The following is a 12,552-nucleotide window of genomic DNA, read 5'->3' as shown; positions in this document are numbered from 1 at the left end:
GTAAACAAGACATAAATTTAAGTGATAATTGATTCGTAAATGTCGAGAGGGTGTGTGTGTGTGTGTGGGGGGGGGGGGAACGCAGAACCCTAATTGGCAAGTGATGGATGATGAAGCTGAGCCATGCTGTGATTTCACAGAAGAGAAGTTCTTTGTGCAGATCTGATGGTTGGATGCTGTGGAGTTTGTGTGGATCTGCACACGTACATTTGGAAGCATGCATGTGCTTCCCTCCTCACCCCACTCCCGCATGCATGTGCACCAACATGTACATCCATGCACACACACTCACACACACACACACACACACACACGCACACACACACTCACACAAACACGCACACACATTGGTTGCAACACATACTGTAGTATGGTGTCATTTCATTTAGAATTTAGGACAGTGCATGACAGATGGAGTGTGTTCACGTTCTGGATTTAATATGTGAACAGTCATAATACAGAAAAACTGATGATACAGCCGATTTGTTCCGGTCATTTTAGAAATGCTGTTAGCACACATGCACACATTCAGCCCTGTTCATCTTATCAAACCCTCCCCACTCCTATCAGACGTCTTACACACACACACACACACACACACACACACACATATGCACTCATGTACTCACAATACACAGACACACACTCACAAGAGCACCAACATGTACATCCATACACATGTATACACACACAATACACAGACAGATAGGCACACACACACATAGCACGCACACACACACACACACACACACACACACACACACACACACTCACTCACCATACATTGCAACTCAACACAATGCAACAGAACATAACACAGTGCAATGCATTGCAATACAATATAATACACTACACTACAATGCAATGCAATGCAATACAGTATCCCTTATAATATGTACACTTGTTTTGACCTGTGTGTGAAAATTTTAAGTCTGATTTATTTACAGATGCATACAAGGCTCAAGACCCATTGTGTACCTGACGTTCACTTAAAGTACTTGTGATCTGCAGTGCTGGGTAGTAGTGTATAAGCCTGTGTATTTATATGTGTACTGCAGTCGACATAACGTATTTATTGTGCAGCACACACAGACACACACACACACACACAGAAAACAAACTGAATTTTCTGTGTGTGTGTGTGTGTGTGTGTGTGTGTGTGTGATTGGAGGGCGCTTGTGTGTGTGTGTGTGTGTGTGTGTGTGAGCGAGCGCTTGTGCTCATGCATGCATGTGGAAGAATTTTGTTTTGGAAGAAATTCATTTCAAGTTATTTTGATTTTTTTATCAAATACAAGAGTGTATAAGTGCATGCTTATGTTAATGTGTGTGTGTATGTGTGTGTGAGTGCGTGTGTGTGTGTGTGTGTGTGCGTGCGTGTGTGTGTGTGTGTGTGTGTGTATGTGTGCATCCAAGAAAATGATTTGATTGAAAAGATTGATGAAAGTTATTTGCTTTTATTGTAAATGACAAGCCACTGTTGCACAGTAAATGTTATCGATATCCCTGGTGAAAGTCTGTGTGTGTGTGTGTGTGTGTGTGTGTGTGCATGCTCAAATGTGTGTGTGTGTGTGTGTGTGTGAGCGTGAATGCTCGAGTGTGTGAGTGTGCATGTGTGTTTATGTAATTTGTTACTTTCAGCTGTTTTTTGTATTTTGTGTTTCTACTTTCATAACCATACTTTGATAATATATCCATTTTCCTTTCAAATCATTTTTCATAAATTCTGGCAGGTTTATGAAGGACTAGACAGGAAGACATTTGTTCCCCTATTTTTTGTTGCTGTTGTTTTTCCTTTTTCCTTTTTGTTATGTCTTTTTTGTTTGTTTTATACATGATCGTTTTAAGCTATCATCATACAACATTACATTTCAAATAACTTTTTATGAAATAATCGTGGTGGGTTTGTTAGGACTATACAAGAAACTTTTTCCTTAAAAATTGTTGTCTGTTTGCATTTTTGCTTTTGTTATATGATTATGAAAAAAAACACCATCAGCCATGCTTGAATCAAGCTATCTTTAGGTATCATATCATAAAATGTTTGCTTATATATATATATATATTTCTTTTTATCACAACAGATTTCTCTGTGAAATTCGGGCTGCTCTCCCCAGGGAGAGCATGTTGCTATACTACAGCGCCACCCATTTTTTTGTATTTTTTCCTGCGTGTAGTTTTATTTGTTTTTCCTATCGAAGTGGATTTTTCTTCAGAATTTTGCCAGGAACAACACTTTTCTTGCCATGGGTTCTTTTACGTGCGCTAAGTGCATGCTGTACACGGGACCACGGTTTATCATCTCATCCGAATGACTAGCGTCCAGACCACCATTCAAGGTCTAGTGGAGGGGGAGAAAATATCGGTGGCTGAGCCGTGATCCGAACCAGCTCGCTCGGATTCTCTCGCTTCCTAGGCGGACGCGTTACCTCTAGGCCATCACTCCACACACACACACACACACACACACACATATATATATTTATACACACACACACATATATGTGTATATATATATATATATAGAGAGAGAGAGAGAGAGAGAGAGAGAGATTGCATAGAAGATAGACATAGATAGATAGATACATTATTTTGTTATATCCGTATTTTATTCATTTTTTTTAATGTCTTTTTACACACAACCGCAATACATTGTCGTCATATAAATGTTGAAGCTCCAGTGCTCATGATTTGTGGACCAGGTGCAGAATGTTCCTTTGATGTGTTGAAAAGCCACGTTCTGTGCAAGTTAGGATGTCTTTTGAGAACTATTCAGACAGAATGCGCATATAAATTGGAAATATGTGCAGATTGTTTTGAAGAAATTTGAATAAGATTTTATGTGAGCTTGTTTTAGATGCATCAGATATGGATTTTGGTAGGTTTTGTGTGTGTGTGTGTGTGTGTGTAAGAGAAAGACAGAGAGAGAGAGAGCATGTGCGTGCGTGTGTGTGAAAGATAATAGATTCCAGATTCCAGATGGGTTAATGTTCATAAGTCATCAGACTCTGACATTTGTCAACAATAACAGACAGTATTCAAGTACATTACAATTTTGCTTGGACTCTGAATTATACAGTCCTATAATTTACTTAGCTGACATGTGGATAAGTCACACACACACACACACACACACACACACACACACGTGTGCGTGCTTGCGCGCGATGCATCCTTCATTTGAATTGAGTTGTGGCGTGCGGCTCACACCTGCATTGCTTTTGTATGGATATTCAGTCAGTTAATGATACCGTAATTCTTTGCAGCATGGACAAACACAAATAAAATGTACTTCATTTTCTATTTTATCTTTTGCAAAAACTGCATAAAACCATTAATGTATTGTCTTGAACAAATCGAAAAGCGTTTGCGTTGAGAGGAAGAACATCCATTCTGAGTTTTGCGATCATATCTCTAAAACGTTTTATTCTAAAATTATCTATGTAAGGTCCAGGGAAGAAATTTGACTTGAAAGTTGAATACAGCGAAAATCTCTCGCTAGTGTTAATTGCTGCTGTCCAGTCGTCAATAAAGTTTGCAAAAGTCGATCTCTTAATAACGAGAGGAAAGATCGTTCATTCCCTACACCTTTGTTCAGCCAAACAAAACCAAAACCACATTTCTGGAGTATGTCTCGTGAGTTTGGGTGCCCAACACAATTTTCCGTTTTCCCCCATATTAACTTGCAAATTAGATAAGCTTGTTTGCGTAGTCTGCTAATATTCATATGTAGTAATTGTAACCAGTACTTTACGGCTCTCATGCATGAATTTACGTGTAACGGATATCTACCCAGCTCTCCATATACACATTCATTTGGTGTCTTTGCTGAAACATTTAAGATTTTTTTACATGCCTGGGTGTGCACCTTTTCAATTGAGTCTATTGCCTCTAGACCCTACATTTCTGACCCATATAATAGAATCGGCTGAACTTCAGCATAAAAAATTTTGAAGAAGCATTGCCTCGTCATCTCATTGAGATTTCGGACACTGGCACAGTCATATACTTCTTTCTTTCCTTTCTTTTCGAGGGATCGCACTCCCTGTACATTACTCAACATTGTCGTGAACGTGTATCCTAGGTAAGTATAACTGTTAACCACTTCTAGATCAGCACCATCCAAGAACCATTTCTCATTTCTCCCAAGGTAACCCCCCTTTCTGAATACCATAACTTTAGATTTTTCTGCGTTGATTTTCAAAAACCTTTATTTACATAATGCACGAAGATGGTTTAACTGGTTCTGCAGACCCCAGGGTGTCCTTGATATAAGAGCTAAATCCTCTGCGAACAATAAGAGGAACAGTTCAACCAGATCTGGCTGAAGTTGTATTCCATATTTTCCTACCTCTTCTAGAGCTACGGCTATTTCGTTTATGAATAAGGAGAAAAGTGTAGGACTCAAAATGCACCCCTGCTTAACACCTAAAGGACAATCAAAAAGATCAGTCATTTCCTCATTGACACGAATACATGATGAAACTGGAGAATACATAGCTTTTAAAGAATTAAAAAATAGGCCAGATAATCCTGCTCTCAATAAAGTTGGAAACAAGGAAGCATCTTGAGAGTAGCTGGATGCTGGTCTTTGGTGGTGATGCCAGGAACTCAGAGGCTGATGGTGGCCTCTATCTCTTGGTCGAACCTCCACTCAGGCAAGGCAAGGTCAGTGCAAGACTCCCCTTTTGCCGCCAGAACATCGTTGTGCTGTGCTCTGAGTGCTTTACACTGGTTGTTGAGGCTCTGACGTTTGAGACGGTTCTTGGTGGGCTGCTCCAGTCTGTGGTGTAGGTGGTGTGAGGGCAGTCTTCTGAGCTTCTCTCCCTGCATCAGGATTTTCAGGTCGCGTCTTCTCTCAAGGGAACGTTAGTCAGTTTTCTCCATGTGATGGATCGGCGTGGACCTCATGGCTCCAAGTATGAGGCGTAGTCCCATATTTTGGACTTTGTCGAGCCGGCTCTTGTTGGTCTTGGAGGCTGTGCCCCACGAGGTTGAGGCGTACTCCATGGTGTGTCTGACCGCTCCCACGTAGACCCTGGCGAGAAGCCTGCTGTCTGCTTCCCAAGTAGTCCCGGCCAGCTTCTTCAGCAGGGCTAGCTTGCGGATGCCTCTCCTCTCAATCTCCTCAATCTGGGGCCTCCAGGTCAGGCGGGTGTCCAACTTGACGCCAAGGAATGTTGGTATATCCGTCTGGGGCAAGACCTGTCCCTGGAGCTTCAGCTTGACTTGCTCGTTGGCGGTGGAGAGAGAGAGAAGAGTGTTGCGTTGGTTTTTGTGGTCTTGAGCTCAAGACCCCAGTCTTCTGTCCATGTAGCGATATTGCTGACGACTTCCTGAAGCCGGTAGGAGGCCGTGCTGGTGTGTTCAGCGGATGTCCATACTGCCAGGTCGTCTGCGTGCAGACTGTTGGAGACGTGCTTCGTGATGTTGTCTCTGATGTCTTTGATATACAACAGAAACAATGTTGGGGAAAGCACTCCTCCCTGGGGGACACCCTCACGTAGCTTGACCTTTCTGCTGTGGAAGCCGTCTAGTTTGACCCTTGCGGTCCTGCCGAAGAGGTAGTGGTGGATCCACATGTACATCTTGCTACGTACGCCGGTTTGGAGAAGTTTCAGGATGAGGCCCTCCTTCCACACTTTGCCAAACGCTCTCGACAGGTCAAAAAACACGCCCAGTGTCTTCTTCTTCTCCTGAAAAGAGTTTTTGATGTCCTGGACAAGGAGGGCTAGTTGATCTGTGTTGCGGAATTTTCTGTAGCCGGTCTGGGTAGGTGAAAGGATGTTCTGTGTTTCCAGGAGGAAGGTGAGGCGGCGGTTGACCATCCTTTCCAACAGCTTGCTGACACCGCTCAGAAGGCTGATTGGTTTGTAGCTGTGGGGGTCCTTCTTGTTCTTTCCCTTCTTTGGGATCGGGATGATCTCTGCCTCTTTCCAGATGGAAGGCACGACTCCTGCTGTCCAGCTGTAATTGAAGATCTGAAGCAGCACTGTTCTGGATGCTGGTCCCAGGTGCTTCAGCATGTCGCCAGTGACACCAACAGGCCCCGGAGCTTTCTTGGGCTTCAGCTTGCGAATGCCTTGTTTCAGCTCCTTTATGTTGAATGGTTCGCTCGTACAGCTGTCATCTATGCCATGTGGGTCTGATGTCATAAGTTTCGTGATTTCCTCTCGTACCTGCTTGATGCGCTGTCTGGACATGTGGATCGTACTCTCCTCTCGGTACAGTTCCGCAAAGGTGTTGGCTGCGGCCTTTTCTGTTTTTAGCTGGTTGTCCTGCTCGATTACGGTCTTGCCTCTGCTGGGGTTGTCATCGTTCAGTTTCTTTGTCAGCTTCCAGAGCCCCTGCATATCTGTCTCCATGTTCAGGGAGGATGTCTTGTCTTGCCAACTCTTGCGTTTTGCTTGCAGCTTTTCCTTTATGAACGCAGCTTTCGCTCTGTTGTGTATCTCTACATTTTCGTCAGTGGGGGAGCTCTCCATCGTGTCCCTGGCTTCACTGAGGGTCTTGTGCAGGGTGTCGAGCTCAGGTGTCCAGTTGGGACGGTAGTTCCTGCGTTTGCCTCGTGGAATAGCTGCCTGCGCCGCGTCTAATACTGCCTTATTAAAAATCTTGGCATTTTCGTTGATGTCGTGGTGCGACAGTGTCAGCGCAGAAGTCCTCTTGTCTGCCTCGTGCTTGAACAGGTCCCAGTTTGCCTTCTTGTAATTCCAGCTTTACCTGGGAGCAACCCTGTCCAAAGACGGCACCTGCACAGCAGAAATCCGAAATAGGATTAATTCTGCAACGGCAGCGATGGCCAGACTGAACAGGGTATGGAAGAGTAACATCAGATTCCACACAAAATTCCTGCTCTACAAGTCACTGGTGGTCTCCATCCTCTTATATGGATGTGAGACATGGACACTGATGGCAGAAACAGAAAGAAGAATCCAAGCATTCGAAACCAAGTGCTTGAGGAGACTACTACACATCTCCTACAAGGAGCACAAGACCAATGACTATGTGCGGAACCTGGTCAGCAACCTTGTTGGGCCCCAAGAACCACTGCTGGCGACTGTCAAACGACGGAAGATGGCATGGTTTGGTCACGTCATACGACATAACACCCTCTCCAAAACCATCCTGCAAGGGACTGTAGAGGGAGGGCGCAGACGGGGGCGGCAGAAAAAAAGCTGGTCTGACAACGTCAAGGAATGGACCAAAATGACGATGCCAGATCTCCTCACGACAGCTGCCAACAGAACGGCGTGGCGAGCTATGACATCTTCCTCATGTCCCCCCAACGACCCCAGCGGTCGGGGGAATGAGTGAAGTGAGTGAATTCCAGCTTGCTGGGAGCCTGGTGGGGTGGGTTTCAAAATGTCTCTGTACTGTAATGATCACTGGCCTGTGGTCTCTGCCTCCAAGCTAGGTCGACACCTCCCTTTGGGCAATGCTATGGATGTCGTCTGTCGCAAAGGCTATGTCAGGAGTGCTTGTGGTCCTCCATGCTCGTGAGTAGCACGTAGGTGGATCTTCTGGACTGTTGATGAGGATCAGCTGTTACTGATTGCCCAGTTTTCCACATCTTCTCCCTTCTTGTTGAGATCTTGGTATCCCCAGCTGGGTGAGTGGCTGTTTAAGTCTCATGTGATGATCCAGTTGTGGGAGTCGACGAGGATAGAGTCGAGCTATATTTGGTTTGTTGGTGAGTAGACATTGAGGACTGTCACTGACTTGCCTGGCAACACCAACTTGACTACCAGAAATTCTGTGTCGAGATCAGCTTGACCAGAACTCTGGGTCTCTGCCGCTGGGATGTTGTTTCTTACCAGGGTGATGAGGCCTCCCTTTGGTCTGTGAGTGTTCTTGATGTGAGTCTCTTGGATGCAACATACATCGATCGCATTTTCACGCAGAAACCGCTGGAGCTCAACCTTCTTGCGCTGTACTCCTTCCGCATTCCAGTGGATGATACAAAGTGCTGCTTGCCCATGTGCTCCAATCTGTTCTCCCCAAAGAGTCTGAGAAGCATCGCGTCCGTGGTCGGTAGTAGTGGATGGGCCCCTTTGAGGCTGAGGACCCGGCACCGTCTCCCCCCGGCCATGGTCCAGGAAGACGACACCACATCGGTCTAGCGTTGCCATGTGTCGTAGAGTGCGTGCACAGCCGGTTTTGACTAGATCACGCCCCTTAGAGAGGCCACTGTGGCGCCGTCTTCGGTGATCTGTTCTGGTAACGGTTTATAGTTGGCCGGGTTTTCTCTTGGGAGTTTCTCTTCTCTTGGAAGGACTGCCTGCTGAGGCTAACGGACTCCATCTGCCCGGGTTTGAAATCAGAGTTGTCCTTCTCCTAGACTATGTGGGTCCACGGCACCTTATTCCATATCATTTGGTGCAACCCCCAAAGGGAGGGCTCCCCCATCCGCCACCCGGGGAACGCGCCCCTACGCCGTATAGTTCCAGCGCGAGGAGTATACTCGTATAAATCTTACTGACCACACTTAACAAGGAAATTCCCCTGTAATTATCAGGTAAATCTGGATTGCCTTTCTTAAAAATGGGTATGATTATCTAGTAACTCCATTGTTCTGGGAACTCACCATTGCTGAAAATCTGATTGAAAACACGACACAGAAAGGGACTGATTTTGTTGCTACAGTTTTAAGCATTTCGGCAGTTACCCCATCATAACCACATGCTTTTCCGTTTTTCAGCCCAGCTATGGCTTGATTTACTGCTTCTTCTGAAATGGGAATGTTTAATTCTTCAGCTATATCATGATCCACTACACTATCATACTCAGCTCCATTATTTACCCCTCTTCTGTCCTGAACACAGATTTTAAATGTTCATACCATTGATCTAAAGTTATCTTTTCACTTGTTTTCTGTTTACCTCTACACGTATTCGATCTCACCTCTGACCAAAATGATTTAGGATCGTGAATAGAATTGTTTAGTTTTTGCGCTTTTTCTTTCTTATACGAACGTTTCTTTGCCGGTATTAGTTGTCGGTATTCCTTTCTTGCCTTTACAAAGGCCAGTCGTTTATCTTTTATAGTTACGTTTTCACCACATCGATCACAATTTCCTTTGTCTATATCCCCTTGTCTCTGTGTAGTACTTTGGCATACATTTCTACCGTATGTTTCCTTTGATTTTCTGAATGTGCACTCTTTATTAAACCAAGGGACTTCTTTTTTTTTTTTTTTTTACATGATCAGAATCAATCTTAATTTGCTTTTTCATACAACTGGCAGCATTAAGAAGGCAGTCAACAAATTTGGTCAAAGCTGATTCGGTATCTCTCTCAATCTCTTCGAAAGCTTGGCAAATGTCCTCTTTTGACTGTGGAGAAGAGAAGTTAGCTGAGAACTCATCTTCCTTCTCCCTTGTCCAGCACAGCTTTTCTCTCCAAATACCTTGCCTATCTTTCCTGTTATCCATACTTACATAGTGTTATCATTGCCAAACGTAACTGAAACTGGTAAATAGGTAGAATCATTCCTATTGATTATCTCAAAGGATAAAACCAAGTCAAACAACTCATTTGACGTAACAAATTAGTCGATGACACTACTTTCCGTAATACAGATATGTGTATTCCCATCATCAAAACCTTTATCACACTTTCCGTTTATAACAGAGCACTGGAATATGTTACACAAGTCAATCAGTTGTGATCCAAACAGATTCACTGTTAAGTCTTGTGAGCTTCGTGTCACATACACTTCATCTTCTTGATATAGTGGGTCAATACCTACTTCAGACAAACCATTCAGACTGGCTGTTCGTGTGTTTATATACCACAAATGAATACGTAGAAATCTTCAAATGTTTCATACAGAGTATTGATACAGTGTTCCAGAGGTTCAATTCTGTACCCATTTTCTAACAAGTTGTACACACTTGAATCACTAGGTGGAACGTAGGTTCCAATGAAAAATATATCTTTGAGTGTGCCAAAGATAGTCCTGTACTGTAGACAAATCAGATTATCATACTCTAATTCCACTACTTTGATCTGCTCCCTCAATACATTTTTATATCCCACTACTACACCGCCTGATTTTCTTCCCCCTTGAGTTAATTTTCTTGCAAAAGAAGTCACACAAATGTAGTCAGAAAATTTGTCTGATTGAAAATTAAAATCTATAAAAGTTTCAGTGATACAGAAAATGTCAAAAGTTTTAAGGAAGTCAACAAAATCAAGAGTCAAGACGCTGAAGCAACCCCTCCACGTTCCATGTTCCCACCTTTAGCCTCCTGCCTTCACGGTCTGTCTGTGAGCACTGGCCACTTCCATATTGCTGTGAGGCTGACTGTCTGGAACCACCCCCACTGTCCTGACTCCCCCTGGAGTGAGAGAACGATGACTTCTGCCTGTTGCACTGCAGTGAGGGGGACTGGACTCAGAATCCCCCTCTACCTCGTGGGGCCCGGGCGTCACTGCGGTCGGTCCCTGGTCCTGACGACGGCTGTCGGTGCAGTCCTCTCTGTCCAATACGGGTGTCCTGCCTCACCACAGTGGAGTACAGCCTGTTGTCCGCCTGGTCCTGGGTCGTGAGTTGGTCTGCTGCTGTGCTGTCCTCTGCAGACACCGAGTGGCCGCTCCTTGTGTTGGAGATGCAAGACCCATCTTTCTTCCCTGACGATGCTGCCTTGGCTGCGTTTTTGCTATCTCCCCGGGGAACGGATGGAAATTTTCCGCTTTGAAAGTGAGGCGTGTCGCTGCCAAGTTTCACGATTTCGTTTTTCTTGAGATCAAATGTGAACACGCCATCATCAGTCCGAAGCTTGTCGTGTCTGATTACTGCCCTCTTGTTGTTGTCCCTCATTTCTTTTCTCAGTGCCAGCAGACCTTTCTGTTTGTTCCGGACTTTCTCTGACACGTCTTCTCTCACAAAAAGTGGAGGATCATTTCCTTTCAAACACCCCGCCCTGGACATCACAAGCTCTCGGTCCTTGAAAGATAGGAACTTGACGATGACAGATGTTTTACCAAGGGGGTGTGCTCTTTCGATTCCGATGTCTGTGGTGATTTTCATTTTGTCCCTCATGACTGAGTGCACCTTTTCTTCACACTGTTCCCACGATTCCTTTCCACCGTTCAACAGGCCACCGAAGATTAAATTGTTTCGTCTGGAATGGTTTTCCAACTTGCCGATTTTTTCTTCCAGGTTCTCAACAAGACTTTCGAACGTATCTTCATTTTCCTGTAGATTTTCTTAGTGTTCAAACATAGCATCCACGTCATCTGTTAGTATTTTCTGTTGTTCAGACAGTTCATCAAAGCGGTGGCTAAGATGCGTTTCTTTTCAGCTGTTTTTGCTGACAGTACATTCTGGTTCGTTTCAAGTCTGTCTTCAATTCTTTTCACTGACTCGGTGAGAGACTGCACTGACCTGATCAGCTGTTGTACAGATGGCTGCTCCGTGTCCGTGTCCATTCCTCGTGTTGAATCGAAAGATAATAGAGAGATTGAGAGAGACAGAGAGAGGGAGGGGAAAGAGAGAGAGAGAGTGTGTGCATGCGTGTGTGTGTAAGATAACACACCACACACACAGAGATATATCCGGTTTCATCTCGATGTTGTTTGTCACATGTGTGCCCTCAGTGCTGTTGTGTGTGCGTGTGTATTTGTGCGTGTGTGTGTGTGTGTGTGCGTTTGTATTGGTGCGTGTGTGCGTGTGCGCGCGCGCACGCACGTAGTAGAAGTAAACATAAGAGGTAGACAGACAGACAGACGGACAGATAGAAATGGTGTGACATGCCCGTGTCGTCTTTCATTTCCATTTCACACGTGTGCCGGTTTCCAAGCTCCCGCACTGTGGCCCAGTGGCTCAGTTAGTACCTGCTGGGGGGTGGGGTGGGGGGTGGGGGGGAGGGATGGTGGGTGATCCAGTGTTTATGTCTGCCTGCCGCGGTCTGTGCATGCAAACACCCGGGAAACAAAACTGATGGCACCCATCGCCATTGTGACCCGCGTCAATATTCCCGCTGATCCCCATGTAGCACCCATCACCATAGTGACCCACGTCAATAGTCCCGCTGATTCGCATGTAGCACCCATCACCATAGTGACCCACGTCAATAGTCCCGCTGATTCGCATGTAGCACCCATCACCATAGTGACCCACGTCAATAGTCCCGCTGATCCCCATGTAGCACCCATCACCATAGTGACCCACGTCAATAGTCCCGCTGATCCCCAAGTAGCACCCATCACCATAGTGACCCACTTCAATAGTGATTGATAGCGCCTATCCTCGGTCGGAGACCAAGATCTAAGCGCTTTACAAACACGGGGTCATTTGCACAAAAGGCTGCCTACCTGGGTAGAGCTGACTGACGGTTGCCACTGGGCGCTCATCATTCGTTTCCCGTGTCATTCAGTCAGATTTCAGGCACACACACATACACACTCAGACAGACATGTAACATTTTACGTGTATAACCGTCTTTTTGTTGTTTTTCTTTTTACCCCAATCCACCGAACACTGACATAGATTACAGGATCTTTAACGTGAGTATTTGATCTTCTGCGTGCGTATACAAAGGAAGGAG

General features: G+C 45.1%; 1 protein-coding gene across 1 annotated transcript in view; it reads left to right on the top strand.

The window, feature by feature from the left end:
* Positions 1 to 1,037, top strand: part of LOC143281097 (exocyst complex component 5-like) — a 27,719-nt gene extending 26,682 nt beyond the window's left edge. The window contains exon 18 of the mRNA XM_076586045.1: positions 1 to 1,037. This exon is cut by the window's left edge and continues 1,018 nt beyond it. The gene's annotated coding sequence lies outside the window, so the exon portion shown is untranslated.
* The last annotated feature ends 11,515 nt before the right edge of the window (positions 1,038 to 12,552 follow it).

The sequence above is a fragment of the Babylonia areolata genome, chromosome 4 (assembly GCF_041734735.1).
Source record: "Babylonia areolata isolate BAREFJ2019XMU chromosome 4, ASM4173473v1, whole genome shotgun sequence".
In the NCBI taxonomy this organism is placed as follows: domain Eukaryota; kingdom Metazoa; phylum Mollusca; class Gastropoda; order Neogastropoda; family Buccinidae; genus Babylonia; species Babylonia areolata.
Note: the sequence above shows the minus strand (reverse complement) of the source record. Positions and strands in the feature narration are given on the sequence as shown.